Source organism: Perna viridis, chromosome 4, assembly GCF_037379345.1.
Source record: "Perna viridis isolate PV_CMFRI_1.1 ecotype Kerala chromosome 4, ASM3737934v1, whole genome shotgun sequence".
NCBI classification, from domain to species: Eukaryota; Metazoa; Mollusca; class Bivalvia; order Mytilida; family Mytilidae; genus Perna; species Perna viridis.
Window position 1 is genome coordinate 31,215,805 of NC_142448.1, and position 22,566 is coordinate 31,238,370.

A 22,566-nucleotide genomic window follows, 5' to 3' on the forward strand; every position below is an offset into this window, starting at 1 on the left:
ACCTTGATTCTCTCTCACAGTAGACAAAGACGTTAATTTTGACACGTATGAAAGTTTTCAAAGTTTATGTAGGTCAATGAGTTTCAATCAATGTTACATCAGTTTTAAAACATTGTCTACTATACATAACAATTGTACTGTTGCAACAGCAGAACCCCCCCCCCCACCCCCCCCAAACAAAAAAAAAAAAAACAAAAAAAAAACAAAAACAAAAACAAAAACAAAAAACAAAAACAAAAAACAAAAACAAAAACAAACAAAAAAAAAAAAAACCAAAAAAAACATTATAATTTTTGTCTGCAAAACGTTTATTACATCCAATATTAATTATCAGGGGAAGATGTAGTAAATAATAGCAGTAATAAGATTTATACTGCTACCACACTCTTCAAAGAAGAGATAGTGGAAAACCACAAATGCTATCCTATTTAGTCTTTTTACCAAAGACGATGATTGTGATCTACCGTCTATATTTCTAAACTCCACCCGAATTCATACAAACAACGCTACATAGCTAGATCTGCAAAATGTAACACCAAACCTCTTTCAAAATGTTTAACTTCTATACTCACAGCTGTCAAAGAGAGTCTCAAGTCCTACCAGGACACTTGTTACTCCCATAGTGCTATTAATACAATGTGAATCCTGAAAAACTCGATAGATTGGAAACCCTCAATAAACGATTATTATCAGAATACAATAGCTTTAAAATCTATGATTATTCAACTTAACTTGCTTACCTATTCCTACACTCTTGCTGACTTTATAGCTGTTCTGTTTTGAAAAAAAATGTGCCGTGCAGGTAAGGGTGTTAAAAGAATAGGCCTGCAGCAACGCTAAGCTTGTCGTAAAAGGTGCTAAATAGTGCTCAGAACCCTAGCCGGGGGCTAGGGCGCTCGACCCACAGAGCAACTGGGATGTGTGCCCGAGGTGGTGCAATGGGGTACCCCAGTCGTGTTACATGCTGGGGTTGTCAGGCTATAATACGGAAAACCTGACCGCAAACCATAGTGGTGCACCGTGTTGGGAAAGATGCCACGTTCCTCGCACGTTAAAAAAATCTACTGTGGTATTCTCCCGGAGTAGTAACCATAGGGCTCCGCCACAGATTTTGAGGACTGTGACATGTACTGATTAGGAATTAGGGATAAAAAAGGGCCACATCATTTCTGGTCAAATTCATATCCTTTGTCAAACATTTAATCTCAAGCCCTATTCAATGATATATAAATTCAGCATGAATGTTGTGTCCATACTTGTTGTATGTTAATGGTATGTTCAAATCGGTATCAATAGCTTGTGTGAATTATATTGCAATATTTGTCCAGGTAATCATGATAAAAAGTTTGGTTGGAATTGCACAATGCATAATTTTTTTTCTATGCTTAGGTCTCAGTGTAGTCGTATATTTACTGTTTGTTGATTTTAAACACGTTCATCTTCTGAAGTGTAGTAAGGTTAGCATATTGAAACATGTAAAAAGAGTGCATTAAAATCGATTTGAGTGTATTATTCTAATGTTATTATTGTACCCGATATGGTTTAAAAATAATGATATTTCAATTTCTATAACCAGTTGAGTAGCAAACAAATTTATATAAATAAAAAATGTTCAATGTTATAGTTTTTGGGGACTTAAATTCATTATTTCCATTTCCTTTTCTATAATTAGGATTATTTTCATAATAATAATAATAATAATAGTCACCTGATGGATACTTAGAAAGTAGATGTTATGTTCATTAATTTATTTATTCAATTGTATTATTAACACTATTAGGTAAGCTATGACAAAGCTTTGAATTTCCTATCTGCCACAATGATAAAATCGCCCACTTTTCGTACTTGGAATTTTATCTATGGTTATAAAATTGTAGAGTTTTTAATATGAAAATGTCCGAAAAAACCTAAAAAATGTCGAAAATCGCGATCATTTGGATGTTGTCGAGCTATGTCCTGTCAACTATTTTGTACTATACTCGACGTCACATACAACACATTTTCGAATTAAAGCTCTACTTTTTAAACCGTCGTTACTTACCGCTAGACAATTTAAACGACAGTAGGTGTCAATAAAGTCATAGAAAATATTTTTATTCAAATTTTAACAGTATCTTATTTATGTGACGCCGAGTGTAGACCGGAATCATATGATCAAAACAATCTTTGAAAATATCAACCAATCAGATTGCCTGTTACAAATGACATTGGTTTCTGATGGTGAAGAAGAAATATCGTATAACCAGACAGATGTTTTGGCGAAAAAGGTAAGTAAATTGTGCTTCATGTGTTACGATACATTGTGAAATTGTTTCTTACATTTGTTTGAACTCCGAAATACAATACAGACATCATTGAAAACTTAAATTAATGATATATTTAATGAATTTAAGACTGGCCGCATGTGACTATGCTAATATAAAAAAAAACATTAGAGACCCTTTTATCGGAGAATATTTTGCTCGAGTTATCGCCCATTACATATTTCCGGTTTCTGTTTCCAAATATTATATAATGAGAAATAGGTATTTAATAGGTTTAAAGGGGTATCATAAAACATGTTTGGGGTTGTTTTGTCTAGTGATCAGTACAATTTCTGTTACTGAATATGAATTGTTGAACAAGATCATCTACTGGCTAAATGGTATGTCATCAAACACAACTCAAATTTCGAACGGAACGAAGAGTCAGCATTTTCGATTGATAGCAGTATATCACTTCAAGCACTTGCAAATTATATAATCCTTAGCTTATTGCAGTTTGTGTTATTATTTGTTTGAGTTCAAGAACAACATAACAAAAGGATAATACATTTAATAAATATTTCATAGTTGTCAGAATTTATCTTTATGTTGAATGTTGCACCCAGACTCGGATTGTCAGAGTAAAATTCATAATTATGTGACAGTATTTGCAATTCTTCTTACAGATAGATAACACGGATACTACAGATAATGATATAACAGGTTGGGAAATACGAGACTATTCTGATATCATAGGCCCATCACTAGGTAAAAACATATATTTTCTCAACAAGCTGAAAAAAGTACTTTCTCAGAGCATGTAGATACAGTTCTGAGAATCATAAAGGTGCATTTGCTTGAACATGAGATCTCACAGTTTATACCCTTATTCTGAATTCAAAGACAAACTAGTTTTAGCAACTTATTTTTGTTTTCATTATTTATTGTGAAAAATTATTATAAGGGGGTGTAGAAACCTGATTCATAATTATGTATTTTATTTCAGCACAGAATGTCTCCAGTTCACCATTTGTTTTGTCACAGGTTTTTACTAGGCAAAGACGGTTCACGGTATGTTAGATGTAAATTTATATTTTACTTTAGAAGGTTGCTTAAGTCCTGTACATTCTGCAATTATCTGCACTAATTAGTGTATTCCCAATCTAATTGAATCATTGTCAACTTGTTGCAGCAATTTCATGCTGTGCTCAGGTCGCCCATGATTATCTATTAACAAAAAATGCTAATCCAATGACACTAGCACTTTTGGCTACTTGCCTATTTAATGTCTTACATGTTGTGCCAAAATGAATAAAAAATTGTGTTTAGGTTTTTCCTACTTGTTGTTTTATATGCCTCAAACTCCTACTCTAAGAGTTTTAATTGGCACTTGTTGTAGTAAATTTTGAAACGTGACAGGTTGTCCCATGTACTCAAGGTAAACAAATCTGAAATGGTATAAAAATCCTAGCTTAGTAGCTACACGATTTTTCTATAGGAGGAAATCCTTTAATCACACATATTTTCTATTTGGCCTTTTGTGGTATATTGTAACTGAATAGAAAAGGAGCTTTATTGAAATAGGCAAACATATGCTTCCTCTTAAACTGTTTTCTCTGTGTTGAAGATCTCACTGAAATATCTAAGATAAAAAAATAAAACCGATGTTCCGGTGTTGCAACTTTGGTTATGTGCATGTTTGATTTTCTGTCAAGGTCTTGTTAATCATATCCTTTCTACTGCATTGTAAAAAAAAAACCTACATTCAATTTGCATGAATGCACATAAATAATCGCATAACATTGTATATTATTATAGCAAGTATAGTGTTGCATGTATAGCTTAATTGGTAAACGGACAACATATGTATACTAATTACTAACTACTCTACAGTCAGCAAGAATTTTGCTTTAAATGCTGGTCATTTCTTGTCCACTTTAATTCATTTCTTAAATACAACAAACACGTTATTTTTTTAGAGTTAAAATATTTCGTTTCCTTTTTAATTACCGTATTATTCTTTTAAAAAAAATATTTAAGTCCTTTAATTATGATAAATATGTTTATGAAATTTAATGACTCTGCTAATTTTTTTATCATTTCCACGGTGGGCAAGGTGGACAACTAAAAACCTGCTGACTGTAGTGTGTGACTGCTTCAGAATAGATGCTTTAGGGGAAAACCATTTGTTTCTAAGGGGCTGGTTCTTTTAATCAGGTCAGAATATTTATTATACAACATTTAGAGTAAAAAAAATTATTTAACTACTAAATCTGCCTACAGTCCAATCACAATACAATGGTCGTGACCTTCATTTACATGCACTATCTTTAAAACTGGCACAATTTCTGTATTTTAGTTTGATACATCTAGCTGCACTCATGCTGACATTCACATACCCTATACGAACAATGAAAAGAACTTTACACATATAACAGAAACTTTATATATATGTGTGATTTATCTCTTGCTGAAAACACGTGATGATGATTCCCCCGTAATTGTTGATAATGAAGTTCAGACCATTCAAACGGGCAATTTTCTTGAGGATAAAGAAACACAGGCTGAAATTACTTTATCCAATCAACAAATTTTCTTTGCATCTATTTTTACAGAAAACTTTGAAAATGAAGGTTTAAATCAATCTTTCCAAACATTAGTCACTGGTAATTTATACTTTGAATTTGAAACATTGTTATAAAGTAAAATGACTACAAGTCATATAGGAATTTTGAATTTCATGAAATTAAATGGAGAAAAAAGACCATTGAAGATAGAATATATTCAAAGCAAATGTAACCACAATTTAAGTTTATATAGTTGTGACATTATTTCTATAAGGAGTACCATTAAGCGAAAAGAAAAGAAAAAAAATTGAAAATTCAGAATATGCCAAACTATTTGGCTCCAAACGTAAATCAGTAGACACCGATAAGCAAAAGCCAAAGTTTCTTAAAAGCCATTGAACCTGGGACTGTAAGGTTGTTAGACTGATACGGATAGCTAGCAAGACCTTTGCTCGTGGAGGAGACGAGAAAAACGAGATTGCAAATTTGCGATGCAAATTTAGTCGCTCCTTCAGCGGATTCTAACCCCTTCTCTTCTCTGACATCTATGGCAACACCGTCTGCACTAAGTCCAACACTCTAGGCCATCTAGGCTATATAAATATAGCTTTCGTTAAACGAGTGATACTTCCTTAAAAACATGATGTAAATGAATAGGTAACAATCTCTAATTGTATCTAGTAAGACAATAGAGGATCTGTAACAGAATACAAATACAGCCACACCAAGTATATAATACATATAAGAAGCCTGATGGGGTGACGCAACTCTACGATCTTACTTGCTAGTACATTACTGTGTAGATACATAGAATGCACAGCGAGGATCAACATAGTATGTTAATACTACCAAAATGAACTGTCCCGTACTACCATACATCATATACTAAGTTACAGCCCTAGATTAATTCTACGAAGAGGAATGACTCGGCCAGCGAAAGCTGTACCTTATATAGTCTAGCTGGCCGAGTGGTCTAGGGCGCTGAACTTAGTGTAGGGGGTGTTGCCATAGATGTCACAGCGGTAAGAGTTCGAGTCCCGCGGATTGAACGACCAAAAATTTGCATCGCAAATTTGACAGTTCTAACATCGTTGGGAATTTTTCAGACCTTTCTATACGTTTACATATCTCCCCTGTATCAATTTGATCCGATGGAGCAGATGCACTTTTCGACAACACTATACTAATTCAATTCTTAAGAGTTAGCCCACTCTAAATCGAACTGCACATTACCTAAATCACGAGTTATAAGCCTACTATCTTCTTGGCTTATAGAATCAATCTCAAATTTTAAATCACACCACTTTTCACAGTTTATAAATCAATCTAGGTTTCTGTAAAATATTTTATGTAGTCTTGTGACAGGACAACACATTTACATTCTTGATTAATCATAGTTGTGCCCCGATTATGTTGGCAAACGAGACCGAAAGCCTTTCCTTGCTTCAGAAATTCATCGAATTTCTTTTGTTCCTTTTTCTGCTTGATACACTTGCTTTTCAGCTATTGATATATCTGTACTCACATCGAGGCTACTGATTTCATCAACAGTTTTGCTCATTAAATACTGTCGCCTTATTTTTTAACTCAGTTTCAAACTTTTGACTTGTTTCGACAAAGAATTCCCTGTCTGACTGTTTTCGTACTCGTCCTGAAAGTAGATAGGTTTGCTTTCTCTATCACAGAAAAAAAACATTGAAATTGTAAAATGTTTGCATTTTTGTTGGGGATAGGGCTGGGGGTGGGTGGTAAAAACAAATATTCTGAGAGTATTGCATTGCAATAAAAAATCTTCTATCCTAAGAAATATCAACGGACCAGAACTATGTTCATACTTGATCTGTATTGTGCCATGGCGTAGTGATGCAACCAAATATTCAATTAATATCTTCAAGTATGACAAATGATAAAAAGTGCGAAAAAATGAGTTATTACATGAATTTTCTAAGTCCAAGGAAATGGAAAAATGACATAATTTAATTATTCCTCACCTCTCATTTGTAGACTACTGATTTAATCAGTACTAAATATATCTAATCATTACATTACATTGTGGAACATCAAGACCTTCACTTCCAACTGCTGTGGCAACAATACACAAATGTTGCCCTCTACGGAATTTCTCCAGGACCTCCACCTGCTCATCTGCGGGGAACCCTACCAATGACACATATATTTCAGTTTTTTCAATCATTTCAAGAGTTCATAAAAGACAACCCTTAAGACAAAATTAAAACCCATGCAAAACTATAAACAAATAAAGGAAATAATAATAATAATAAAAACAACTGACCTTTATAAGATTAAATTTATAAAAGATCAATTTTAAACTCGTCTTCTAGATATGTGATTAAAGTATATATACATGTAAATATGTGTGTGTGTGTGTGATCTTGATTTGTGGAACCCAATGAGGTAAGTTGTTCGTAGATAGTCTAGTAATCTTTCTGCCAGTGCTTTAGTTGTTGCCCTTTTCTTGATGAAAATCATGCATCTAGATTTCTCTCCAAGCTTCTGGTATTCACTTTCAAGCTTCCCAAGTACTGCCTTATTGTCCGGATTGGTTTCAATATTTTTACCTATTTCTCGAATTTCAGCAAATACCTCACTGTAGAACAAGAAAATTCATGATAACGATACTTGCATTCTGCTTATCAAAATTAATTGAAAACATATTTTGTCAAAGCTAAATTTGTAACAGTATACATAACATTAAATAAGTGTCAAGTTAATTTACCATGAAAATTCAAGGCTCCGATCGCATAACTTGATACTTTGGAGTGACTTAAATATCACATGTATGCACTAACACTATAAACAAGTTTCGATAGAAATTTATGTATTCAATATCTGTCAATTAGGTACAGAGCTATTCATACTTAAATAACGTCTTAGTTTTTTGATGATGCATTGAAATTTTGTTATATGAGATTCACATCTTGACCATATACAGACAAATATCAACATATGTTTTAATTTGTTTTAAAACATACGGAACAGATGTTCAGGACCAGTATGTAAAATATATTTTTGGCGTTTAAAAAAACTGAAATCACAGAAAACCCATACTCTTTTTGTCTAAGAAATCATATTGAAAACATTGATTCACCAGTCAGAAACAAGTTTTTCGTGGTAGCCCTCATTATGTGACAAACATATATTTTTCAGGTGTTTTTATAACCTAAGAAAACATATCTTGCAATGTATTTTTCCTCTGTTAATGCGAGAAGCTCCGTACCTATCAAAAATTTAAATTGCGAAATTATCAATGATCAAGCATTGTTTTTATGACGTTACTTTTATACCTCTTAACGTGTTAACAATGTTCCTCTCCTCATCTGTGTTTGCCATTTGACTATTGAACGTTCATCCGTGTAACCCTGACTTAATACATCCCTGACCTGGTCAATTCCGAGGAGTGAATTAACCTCTAAACATTCTATGTACAGCTGAAATATTTTACATAAATTCATTTTTCTTTATGTAGTTGGAGTAAAAGTGTTGAATCTTAAAAATAGGAAAAACTATCAACCTTTCTCTTTGATTACTTACCTTATATTAAAACTTGATGTTCACCAAACGTAAATCGACAATACCAAAACATCAGTCCTGAAGGACAATTGGAGATATCAGAATCCAAATACAGGGCCAAAACATGAAATGGGGAAACAGGGACTATCTACATACACAATGTATAACAGAATGACTGTTATGATAAATCATACCCACGTGAACAAAAATAAATAAACTTTAATGCAAAAAGCGCTTTTATAAAATGCTCAAGGCTATGCAAAGTTCGAAATCCTTGAAATATAAGTGGATAGCCATCTCGCAGAACTCTCCTATCTGAAGGAAGGTCATAGCCAGATTTTATTGATTTTTACCGATGGCTTCCTATTGGCTCGTGACTTCACTATTTCGGTTTGGTACTGATACAATTTTTTTATCATACGTGATTCTCTTACCGGTTTGCTCTCCTGCCATCTTAATATTATATTTAGATTACTATACGTCGATTGCTTGTCTAGGCCTCATTGTAGATCCTTTTTGTATTGACAGATTGTGCTGTTGCATCTTCAACATATCTCTAATATTTCGGTCTTGTTGTTAAAACTCGATTGCGGCAGTTTTCATTGATACCTTGGTTTCAATTTCTTACAAGAATTTTATTTTACAACTCTTCCGTTTAAGATAGTTGCATTCATGTACATCATTGTTCAAAAGTTAACCTTTAAGACTGATCATCTTTCGGTCTAGATGAGATAATATTAACAAGAATAGTATATGATTGCTATCGTAGCTTCTCGACTTCCCAGATCTTGATTACCTTAAATTCACAAGTGTGGAAAGATACTGTTCAATTATAATAAATTTGAATTTAATGCGCGATTCCTTTTTATAAATTTAAAAACAATCATATAATATTGCTAATCGAACGGAACCGGCCTTACTGACTAAGGAGTCCATTTTGCATAAAAAAGTGTCACTTTTCAAAATGAAGCTAACAACTAAAAGTTCGTTACAAGACGTTATCGTGAATTTGGATAGACTATATTCCCAATCTTAGTCTAACCATAATTTCCTTGGTACACATCATTTTGTTTAATTTAATTTTTTTCTTTCGTTTGATTAGATATTAAAACTTATTTTCTCTCGTAATATCAAGAAGGATCTGCGATTAACATGGTAAAAAATGAGCTTTTACTTTAATTCCTTGGTTGCTTATGATTATACAAAAGAAAAACTAAACATACAAAAATGTGTTGTAACATGCACATGCATATGTATCGAGGTTAAAACATGTAAAATGCTTATTAGCGATCCTGAACAAAAAAATCCATTTTCATCTCCACAAACAATACTGAATATTAACAAGTATACATATATTTCTACAATTTTTTTCCTTCAAAAGAGGAAATGCATGCTTAATATGTTAAAAGCTTTCTGTGAACGGGCTTAACTTTCTGATAACTAGCACCTAACGAAAACAACGTATAGAAAACGTTTTGATAAGTGCTAATCAATCAACAAACGTTTGCTGAACGTTGCCGTTCGTTGAGAATATTCGTGCCTGCACAAAAATGTTTGGAGCAATTTGCAAAATTTTCAGACGAATAAGAACGAACGACAAAACGAATGTTAGACGAGGTCCAAACGAGCTTGTGCGTTCCTTTGACGTTTCTTGAAATTTAACAAAGTTGCAGTTCGTTCGCGTATCGAAAGTGTAAGAGCACTTTAAGATTGATTATTTCAACATTATTATTCTCAAAAGTTAAAATACGAATATTTTTTCTACATATAAAACCAAATATCATATAAAAGTTAACATAAATCAATGAAACGGTTAGTAGGATTTGTGTATATTAGCTACATTAAATATTAAATGCGGATGAACAGACAGAGATACGACAGAAATGATAACCAATAAGGGTAGCTAAAATTAATAGTACTGTCAAGTTGAAATCTGAAAGTCAAATGACAAATCTTATGTTTTATTTATTATATAACCAATATTTCCTCTGCTATAACCGTCATTGTTTGATCGTTCTTTGTAAAATATAAATACCTTTCGTTTTTTTCAAGAAATAACACTCTATAATATGAAAAACAACATATGTTTTCCCTGCGTTAGTGCTGGCACAAATAATGGTGTTCTTCCCATTAGGGGCATGCTCATCAAGTTCCTTTTGATAATCTCGCAAGTTACTCAAGGAAGGTGGTCTCACTGTAACATGACGAAATCAAGAATTGGAGCTTAAGTCATTTCTTATGACTGTTAATCTATGAGTAACGTACTACCCCAATTTTTTTATTTGTCAATCACTAAGCCAGGAATGAGTGTTGGTTTAGACACAAAAATACAAGATACGCTTGAGACGTTTAAATTGCTATACATGTAACAAAGAAGAAATAGTTGACAACTGGGAAATCAGTCCTTGCGTTTGTCATGACTTTCAATTGAAAGCTTTTCAGTTAATTTCTAGATGAAGGGTAGATAAAAACCCCGACTAAAATGTGTTTGGAATGTTCTTAGTTTCAAGATCTCTTCGGTTGGTTAGATGAAAATAGTCACAAAATTTAGGATTATGTAATAATAAACCATCCTTAATATTGGGAAACGTGCCGATAAAAGATTGTGTCCACTGTGGTCCCTTTGATTGTAATAAGTTTTGGATGACTTCGGCTGTGAAAGGATTTCTAAGATATCAATAATCAGCTAAAATATGGTTTAAGAAGTAAATTTAAATACCTCATATTGTAATTGAACTGACTTTGTAGTGACTTTTTCGGACAAAGACGATCTTATTTGGAGCAATATGGTACAATATGATATTTGTCATTGATTGCAGATAGTGTATATGTAAATTCATCACCTTGAACAATACGCTCTTCAGACCCGAATCACTCACCTGGCTTGATAAGCAACATTCAATTTTTGTAAAAGCGGTCATGATTTTTTGGGAAAAAATCCTAGCGATCATACATAAGGACAAGTCATATCAATTTTTATTGAATTCTGTCCAGTAGTTTCCGAGGAGAGCTTTATAAAAAAAAGTTATAACATTAAAAATAGTATAAGAAAGTTGAAAAAGGGTAATAACTCCAGCATTACTAAACAGATTTATATGAAAATTTGACACCTGATAGATTTTACCATGTTAAGCACTTTGACTCCATATCATCATCCTAACGCTTTTGGGGATATATGCGAAATATAAACAGTCTGCCCCCATTGTTCTATATTTATTAACTTCACATCACTTCTATGCATAATACCATAAAAACAATCATACCAAGTTTGGTTTTAATTAGTCCAAAGGTATCGAAGAAGAGATTTGAGAAACTGTTAACCACAACGGACGACGACGACGGAATCAAAGTGATGGTAATAGTTTACTTAGCCCTTTGGACAAGTTGAACTAATTGACCTATTTTAGAACTTTTCTTTGGTCTTACTACTTATGAACAAAATATCCTTTCACTTTTTGTTTTATTTATTTTGAAAACAAAAATTAAAATACAAAAATAGTAAAATGTGTTGAATATTCTAGTGTTAAATTAGATTAAATTGTTGATAATTTTACTTTTTGTATCTTTTTAAGATATTATTTTATAAAAAAAATGAGAACAATTGTCAAATATACACTCTTTAAAATGGAAACATATCTATTTTTTTTCTTTTTTAAAAGCGTAATAATGACAGCTTCTCTAAATTTATAGAAAAATTTCAAATAATTCTGGTTATAAGAAACCCAATACCAAATAAATATGATATACATTTGAAACAAGAGGTTTTCCCTACCGGTGCACCTGGTCCATGTTCCCAGTTTTTAGTGGAGTCCGAGTTGCTCATTTGCTTTTTTTACTTTGTATGTATGCTTTTAGTTACTTAATGTTCTTTGTTGTGATTACCCTTTAAGGAGCCTGAATCGATCACCTGGTTCCACTTTTGCCTTTCAAGCGCAATAACATTAACAAGGAGTTTTCCGACAATTTTGTCTCAAAAGTAGACTAGTGTAAAACATATCATAAAGATGATTTCATTAATTGAAAAGTTTCCTTCTATCTATTATTTTTTTAAGATATTGGCTGAAAACTGCTAAAAATGTCAATTTTTCACCTTTCAAGGACAACAACTCTCATAAAGTGTCGTTAAAGTGTGTTGATCCAATGCAAACTTTTGTAGGCCTGATCGTAAGAATCATTTCAGCGATTGAAAGTTTCTTTCTATCTATTATATTGTTCAAGATATTGGCTGAAAACTGTTAAAACATCAATTTCCACCTTTCAAGGGCATGTACTCTAACAAGGAACTGCTCGACATATTTGATGCAATGCAGACTTTTGTAGGCCTTATCATAACGATCATTTTGACATTTGGAAGGGTTTGACTAAACCAAACGGTTTTGGTGAAATATGTAAAAAAATATTTGACTAACATCTATGTTCTTTTTTGTTGATAATGGTGGCCATGTTTTTCGACGAATGAAGAATTGACACTTCAATTATATGCAGAATACATGTGTACCCTAAGAAACATTCATATTAAGTCGGGTTCCAATTGGGTCAAGTAGTGTCAGAGAAGACCACAAATAGATCTCATCATGCTAAATACTTTTGTCTCGTCAGCATTTCGCTAAACTTAACGGTTTTAGAGATACATCAAAACAAATTCTGTCTGACCTCTATGTTCCATTTTAGTGACAAAAGCGAGTTTCGATGGATCACAAATCCTTAAATCAGTTATATCAGGAACACCCTAAAGAATACTCATACCAGGTTTAGTTTTAGTTGGTCTGGTAGAGTCAGAAAATATTTGTGAAAGAAATAATTTCAAAAAATAGATCAATAATATCTTATAAATGAAATCATTGTACCATGTCCGAACGCATATTTTATGAGACTTTGATGGTTTATGATTATTTCACCATGAATATATTAAAAAAACAACCGTTGTCTTGAATTGATAAAAAGCGAATTTACATACTTTTGTCCGTACCCGGAGAACCAAGACTGTCCATCTTTTCTGTAAAAAAGAAAGTTTGCATTAAAGCAAAAACATTACACACAAATTGTTGCTTTTGAACAAATTCAAAATAAATCTAATAAGCATATGACTGTATAATTTCATATCATTATACATAAGTTAATATTCAACCATTCACCGTCTCCAAATTGAATTTAAGGTACTCTCTCACATACTATTTACGGAACTATTTGTTTCAACAAAAAATTCTTAACTGTTAAATGGTGTACATATATATGCCATTGAAACAAACGCTTTTATTTGTTTGTTGTTCTTTTATATAAAATGAATTATATCAACAGGTAGCCGAATATCTCGTTTTTTGTAGTATCATCGATTCTGTGGTAAAAATTAATATTTGGGTTCATATTGAGGTACTTTTTTCATGGGTATGGGTGGCAATGTTTCACCTATTTGGACTTGGAAATGTTCAAATATTTATAACCTGGGCTCGTTGGAAAGCTAAATAATTGTATTTGAATATACAAAAGCTTGTTTGAAGTACGGTATTTGAAAGAAATTACCAATTACAGGTGAAATAGAAGAAAATATGAAGCTCCGAAATTTCCTCTTGTTATGAAAAACTCATTATTGTCATTGAAATTGAAAGAATACGTCCCTGAAATGTGAAGGTATGTTTGATAAATAACACAATAGTACTCAACATGTCTATTATACGTTTATATGCCAGAAATTCCTTTTATTCAATTTTACAGTACTGGTAACCCCAAAATGAAAATCTAAGCGCCTAAATTGATCAGATATGCTGGGTACATCATTAATCTAAGTATGAATGCCTTACATATAACTGTTACAGTGTCGGTATGCTGAAAAAAAAGATTTCTGTTTGACGTTGAGACCAGTTTTCCTAGTGTTGGGGTTAAATTTTAACATTTTAACAGTTTTTCGTGGTCTATTTATGTCGAAAATTAAATTATCTATCGAATGATACCACATTTGAGACGTTTTACTTGAGGAATAACTTGTAAACCAAACTCGCTGAATAAAAAAAAAACAAAAAAAAAAAACAAAACAAAAAAACAAAAAAATAATGGCTTCATTGTTTGTCCTTCTATTTAACTAAATGAATACATGGGGTGAAATTCAGTTATTAATAGAATAATTGATCAGTAAGAGAAAATAACCGACATACGAGCACATGTGTCGACAACCCTTAAATTTAACGTGTGTGCTTAAATTGTAAATCATATTTTTTGTTATTAACGATGACCAATAGATCATCTCATTTATTCTATAATTTACTTACATTTTAAACATTTTAAACATAAATATTTGATATTTTGTTATCGGCTTACTGATATTTGCGTTTTTAGACGTGGTGGAAGAAATTCAGTAGTGAAATTACCGAATTCATTTCAACTTGGTCCATACTCCAAGTTTTTAGTGGAGTCCTGGTTGTTCGTTTAATTTTGTTTATTTGTATGTTTTTTTTTAAAATTATTTTATGTTGTTTGTTGTTTGTGTCTGTTTCCCTGTTTGCTTTTCGTTCCTTGATTACGTTCTTTCGTGGAGTCCGAGTTGCTCATTTGCTTTTATTACTTTGTATGTATGATTTTAGTTACTTTATGTTCTTTGTTGTGTATATCTGTTTTCCAGGTCTAGTCTATGTCCCTGGATTACATACATTTGATTACCTCTTTAACCTTGGTTCCCTTGATTACTGTTTCGTTTTCCGCTAGTATTTTTGTTGCCTTGATTACTTTTTCAAAATGTGAATTATCGAAATTTTGGAAAACAACCTGAACACATTTTATATAAAAAAAAAACTGAATATTCATTGAGCATCGGTGGTCGGAGGATTGATAATAATGCTTTTAAATGGTGGTTTAATTTTTGTTTTCACCTTTTATAAATTTTGTCTGGCAGGATCACTTTATACCTTTTGTATACTTTTTAAATACTACAGTGTCAAAACTGATCAAACAAGCATTAGACCACTGTTTTTACTTTAAACGCTCTTTTTTTTCTTTTCATTTCCTCTTTACTCCACTTCTCTATTTGAGATGTTGTCCATGTATATCTGTTTAATTTTCGCTGAATGTTTGGTTCCACTTTAATGTTTATGTATGTCCGATAGCGTAAATTTCGATTTAAATCGACAATGGGTGGTTCACAAAACGAATTTAAGGTTCGACTTCAAGGCAACCAGATTTTGTACAAAAGAAAGTTATCTTACTTTTCCATTTCGATATACTTTATTTCTCTTTATTGGTTGCAGTTAAAAAAATAACATTCAACTTTGAGATGAGATGCATTTGTGATTTGAAATGGATGTAATTAAAAAATGTCATTTTTTAAATGAAAGTTTGACTTAAACTCTGATTTAAAATGTGAGTGCATAACACTTACCCAATTGAGCAGATGGTGGTATGTCGGTCAGTGATAGCACAGTCGTAGCTTCCTCAACTATCCCTTCTACCATTGGTATGGCAGATGCTTCTTGTACATCGTTACCAGATTGCTTCTTAATAAGGTATTGGGGGTTTTCTCTATCATCTACTGACAAATTAAAAAAATTGCAAATTTCCAAGAGTAACATCTCTTTAGCAGCATTATAACCAAATACTAAGGACATTCAGGATTCAGAAAAATAAACGATATACATGAATTAATCTATATCAAAGATATCAAAATAGTAGGCCATATTCAACACCGATAATTTCAACTTGACTACGTCAAAGGAGCTAAACTATTGTTGTCCCGTGTATGTTTGATATAAGGAATAAGATTATTCCTGCTTTAAGTGTTTAAAATTTCGTGCTACGGTATATTTCGATAAATAAATTGTGGTCATTTGGTTTGGCTACTGATTTGGTGAATACCCCCTGGGACTTATTGTTCACGAGAAGTGGCATCATGCCAGGTTTTTCTGATAAAAAATAACAATCATACAGCAGGTTTATAATGCTGTAAGCATATTTCAGGGAAAATTTCTAATCCGCAGCATTAGTATCAAATACAAAGACAGTTCAAGATAATAATTGTTGTATATCCCACCACTGTCCCCAGGTTTAGGAGAGTTGAACGCTGTTTAACCCCGTCACATACTTGATGTGCCTGTTCTCAGCAAACAACCCGTAGTCCAGTGGTTGTCGATATTAGTTCATGTTCAATATTATTCGTGTTACGTTGTTCCTATAGATTAGATCGATTTTTCATTGTTATAAAAAGTTTAACATCATTTTTTTCAGGCCTTCAAAAGCTGGCTTTATGGCTTTATCATTGAAGACCGTGTGTGCAAAGTTTAATTGTTCGTTGCTTGCTTTTAGATGTATGACTTTCTCACTGTCAATCAAACACACGATGTAAAAATAGGAAGCCAAATTTATCATCAGCACCAATAGTTTTAAAGAGTCAAATATGTAAAGGCATCCAAGAAATGTATTTTGATTTTTCTTTTCTGTTTTAAAGGTTATTAGGTTCATGTAGTTTATTGACATAATGCTCAACAAACCTTTTGTACAATGTAGTAGCATTTTCTATTTTAGTTTTTCTATCGTTTGAAGACAGAAGAACGAACATTACCGCTTTGTCACATTAAATTTTACGTAAAAATATCTAGAAAGAATATAATATAATGCTGAGGTATTTATTTGTAAATATCGTGCTTTCCTCGCACAATTTGACCATTGAGACGGTATGATTTACAATACAGATATGAATGTGTGCATTTGAAAAATGTGTGACAAAAATGTTGTTGAAGATGAGTACCATTTCATTGTTGTATGTAAAAAAATGATTATATTGGAGAATACCTTGTGAACTTAAACTAGTACACATATTGTCAAGTACATAATGTAAAAGAATTGAACAAATTTCGGAAAATATTTATGTCTTAATTGCTGAAAAGCTTAAAGATAACATATGATTGTTATATATAAACTCTACATATTCTCCGCCGTATATTTTGTCTATTTACAAATAGCGACAGCCGAAAACAAAATAATTCACACAAAAAACTAAATAATTGATTCCGAAGGAAGAATTGACCAATAAGGTAGATGTGGTAGCCTTTTTTAAATAGAAGTACCCTTCTGTTGCTCATATCATATTCAACATGCGGATAATACAACTTTAACAAAATAATCTAAACCGGTCTTCATTGTGGACACAGACATGTCACATCGGTTGCAGCATTTTAAGTGATACTGTAATACCTTAACATTCTTTTTCCGAATAGTTTAAAGAGTTTTTTAATGCAAGAAATGTTTGAGTAACTTCACAAACCCCTTACGCGTGGTACACTTACATTAATTATGAAATGAAATTTTACGACTTGAACTAGGATAAATGACACTACTAAATGTTTCGTAGGTTATTACAATTATATTGTATAGTTTTATCGTAACTTGTTTTCCGATTCTGTTGTATCGGAAAATACAACCGGTTACTCGGTTAAATTTCGTTTGGTGTCATTTTTAAGAATTTAAAAGAGCCAATTTTGATTAGTTTGAGTGTCCTAGATTTCAATTTCTTTTCGTGAAATGCACGGTAATTAATGATACAAAAAAAGCAACGAACTTAAGTCAGAATACATTAACTAAATATTGTATCAATTGATAAAATTACTATATCAATTGTATATATTTTCTTTGAAAATTGTTTGATAATATATAAACAACATACATCTAAGAGGGTAACAAACTCTTAGCTATGTGTTATTTATTTTATTATACTGAATGTTCCATATCATTCATTTTAAAGTAAGTCCTAACAATCAGTTTTGTATGTTTTTCTTTTGTCATTATTTTCTTCATTTTAATTGCTTTATTTTCCTTTAAGTTTGCATTCATTTGAAACTGTAAATATGAACTGGATCACATCCCCCTTTTTTTAACCTTTATTCAATGTAAAGAAAAACAAAACAAACCAAAACAAACAATAACAAAAGGTCAAGAATGCAGTGTATGGACATTTTGACTATTTTCATTTCAGAGTAGTTATAAATAATGTGCATAACTTTTTCGTTATGAAAGTCTACCAACACTTTCTTATTTAAGGCATAAGACGTGGATGCAGCTGATGCCATCTGTAAAAAGTAAAGGTTTGATTCATATAATGCGAGGTTCTGCTAAACATCAAAATACGCGTACTGAAGTAGTAAAACTGTGATCATTCCTGAAAATGATTATATGCACTTTTGACCTCAATATTGATCTGCTCAAAAAATAAACAGTTATTAGGAATTAGCAAACGTTTTGTTCAATTCCATTCAGCGATATTATATGAGTAACAGATAAGAGATGGGTCCCCTATGTTCCCATATCGATAAATTACAAAATCCATGTTTTGCTATGTCAAACCCCAAATCGATTGCATAAAATAGGTGATCCACAATATAAAAAAATATTCTGTATAAGTTTCATTAACTCCCATTTCTGTGGTGTAGGAGAAGTAACAGATGATATATGTTACCTCTGCATAACGGATAGAGGGAAGAAAGTACGGACGGAAGGACACCCCTATCATTATCTTCCCGAAACTATGTACTTGACAGGACTATAATAAATGAACAACCCTGTCACTACCCACTTCACTTTGCAAGTGGGGATTTAATGGATAATGAATAGATTGGCCTCCTATAGAAGCATCACGTCGAAAATATTATCTATATTACTCTCTTACACCCACTACCTAAGTATTGATAAAGCCTTGAAATACCAACATTTCAACAAACCACGAAATTAAATACAATAAAGGAACGTACATTTTCTGTCTGTAAAAATATGTTTTATACAAGAACCTTATGTTTAATGTTGATCTCGAGGAGATAGGGAGAAAAAGAAGTACAGTTGAATTTTAGAATAGTTTGCTGAATTCATTTAGAATATTTGCCATTGGTTCATAATGATAAATATGCATCAATCTAGAAAACATGTATAGCCATGAACTATATACAGGTCAGCGCTATTACAATATTCCGTACTTAAAACGTAATACTTGTACAAGTCTGGTATAAAACACTAGGGAAAATAATAAACCAGTATTGTGCCGATGAGATATTACCGATTTAAATGTTTAAAGTTGTATTCATTTTTGAAATGTATTCAAATCAAGATAACCGTCAAATGTGCAATACGCAAACCTCCTCTGTGATGTTGACTGATGTATTGATTGATGTGTTCCTCTAAAATTTCGTTTATGCCCTGTATTTTTTCCACCCTACGTAGCCTTAATAGTCCACCACATATAAAGTGTGGGGTGATAAAAAAATGGATTCAGAACAACCACAACGATCTGGTTGACTGATGATTTTTACTGTACATCTGTATCAACTCCTTCAATTTGCCAAAATCAAAACTAAAATCCGTTTGGTTATTTCGATTTATACCTGTACAAGTGTAAATAAACGCATGGTATATGTATATCTACAAAGAGAACAAGGTCCAAGATAACACAGTGATATAATAATATGATAGTTTTACTGTATAATTTTATGAAGAGTACGAAAGGCCAATACAGGTGGTCAAACCCAGTACAACTGCACAAGGACTTTATATAGGATTAATATGAAAATACAATTTTTTACACCTTTATTTACTTCATGTTATGTGTTTAAATACTATATAGAGAATCCTCTTTCAACTGTTGTTTGTGCGAGAAAAATCATACTGGTATATATACAGAATTTAATGGATTTTAGTTTGTCTGCCAAAAGTTGAAATTCTATAAATTCTTAAATCTATAAGAAGACCAGTAAATTCTGTATAAAGACCACTGAAACAATAATCAAGAGAACCACGATTCTAGCGGAAATGAAAAGAATGTAATCCAGGGACACATACCAGATACAAAAAAGACTCACATACAACAAAGAACGTAAAACATACAACCTCAAAACAATATATACAAAGTAACAAAATTAAAATTAGCAACTCGGACTCCCCAAAAAAACTTGAAAGCATGAACCTGGTTGAATGGTAGGGTAAGCGTCCTCTACTTTTCTAGAAACCCCCACTGAGCTGCTCATAAAAAGTCAAGACCAGGTTGGATGAAAGAGGGAAAGAAAACTATGACAAGTTAAACAAATTAGTTTTCATGGTGCAACCTTTGTAGTAATGATTTCAATCTTGTAGCAAAATAACTCTGTTTCAGAAGCCTTATTGTATGAAGTCTAGAAAATCTAAAGATTGAGTTACGGCAAGCTCTGACATAATGAGTTGTGATATTAAAACTCCATTCGCAGGTCCCGAAGGGATGTTGCCACAGATGAAAGGAAAGTTGACAATTCTACATGAAAAGTCTATCGTTAAGTTTGGTCAATAGTTTTCCTTTACCATCCGTCTCTAAATAAAGGTCAGGATATGAGGCCGACTTCACAGTGGCTGTAGTATTCTTTATCTCAAATTCTTTGGGGTAAAGGGGAAGCATAAAATCTCAGAAACTAGGATTGTTTAAAGATAATACGTCATTTATATAGGGGAAACTGAGGTTAAAGGATACAGCTAAACGATATTTGGTTTCTTTTGGTTCAAATCAGTCATAAAGTCAGCATCATGAGAGTGAAGGAAAAGGTCAGCAAGTAGAGGAGCACAAATTTGTTCCCATTGCCGACCATTTGTTGGAAAACGCGTCCAACACACTAAACACATATAATGTCGATCACAAATTTCAGCATTTTAACATCTTATTCTGTATAATTGGAAGATGATTTGGAGTTATTTTTTTTCAAAGTATGAGGAATCTCTAGCAAAAAATTATAGAATTCTTTTTAGTACATCATTTAATCCTGCATTGTACACAGAGACCGGTTCCGATGATATCAAATTCGGCATTGAAAAACAATATACCGTGGATTTTGCAGAACCTATGAATAAATGTGTGCTTAACTTGTTTTGCAATTAGAGCTAGGTGTTCTGGAACCATTAACGCGTATAACACAAGAATAAAAACAACAACTGACAAACATTGCAACCAATCTTTTATCAATGATAATACAATATTGATCTTTAAATGTCACTATATAAAGCAAAATCAATCAATCCATCATGCATAGTTGCATATTTGGTTTATGAATTAAGCACGTTTGTTGTATACATTATGTAATCAATTGTGAACATCTATACGATTTATTTTACTAAACAGAAGTGAACCAATCTGAGCATGTTCCGAGTTATAGACTGCAGTGCTTACCTTGCCCGTGTATGCGTTTCACCTCAGAGTGAACAATATGACTTCTGGAAAGAACAATGACGCTTATTCAGATTGTTTGAGTATATGATAATTATAATTATCGCTAGTTTGTTTAAAATCCCTTTGATCTTGCTATACGATAATTTTCAATCTCACGCCAGTCGAGTGAGAATGAAAATTATCGCTAGTTTCTATGTCCTCGCGTGACATACAAGCAACATCGTAGGAATATTTGACGACACAAATAACGATATGTTTGTTTACTGCGTATAAAATAATGGCTAATTTGTGACAATATTTTCTAGTCTACAATGGAAAATGTTTAATACAGTAACTTACTCGATTGGAATGAATAAATCACAAAATTATTGGAAAAAATTTAAACGCGATCATCATAGATAACCGATTTTTTTAAAATGTGTATCACAGCTGCACAATATACGTGACGTCACGTAGCACGTCGCTGAAAAATAGTTCCAAAGGAAATTTTGTACTGCTTTTAAAACTTACATATTTACGTCAAGAAAACTGAAAACAAAAGAAAACTAATATCATACAGTTCCGCAAAACAGCGATATACAGATTATTGAATATGTTTTCAACTCGCAGGAGTTTCTCATGCTCATCTTGTTAGGAACTGGGTTCCATGCTAAAGAATTTCTGTCAATGTAAAAGTATATTAAATTAACTTCTGGATAATATCGTTGTAGCTATTCAATACATTTGAAGCTTGACGCCCTGATGAATTTGTTACGTACTCACGGCTTGGGCTTGCATATAAACATTCATGGTAAACGCAGTTAGTTTAAAATCAATATTTGCATTGTTTTCATATGCAGATCGGATTTTACATATAAGGTAATTACGAAGTAAATTTTATTTTTTATAGTACAATATATTCCTTTATACAGTTGAATCTAATATGTATCAAATGTGGATATTTTATGTAAACAACTGTGAACCCCATAAAATTCAAATAGACGTATTTGCGTATTTTTTTGGTAACTTGTGAATAAATCGTCTGTACACTCAAATAATGAATAACATCAAGCACGCTAGAGGCCTATGAATTAGC

The 22,566-nt window shown here is 32.2% G+C and overlaps 1 long non-coding RNA gene across 1 annotated transcript; it reads left to right on the forward strand.

The window, feature by feature from the left end:
* The first annotated feature begins 2,206 nt into the window (after window positions 1-2,206).
* LOC148619738 (uncharacterized) lies at window positions 2,207-18,479 on the forward strand. Its single transcript, XR_015921315.1, has 4 exons — window positions 2,207-2,267; window positions 2,930-3,011; window positions 3,250-3,314; window positions 18,359-18,479. It is a non-coding gene; the product is annotated as an uncharacterized LOC148619738 (long non-coding RNA).
* Window positions 18,480-22,566: the final 4,087 nt, after the last annotated feature.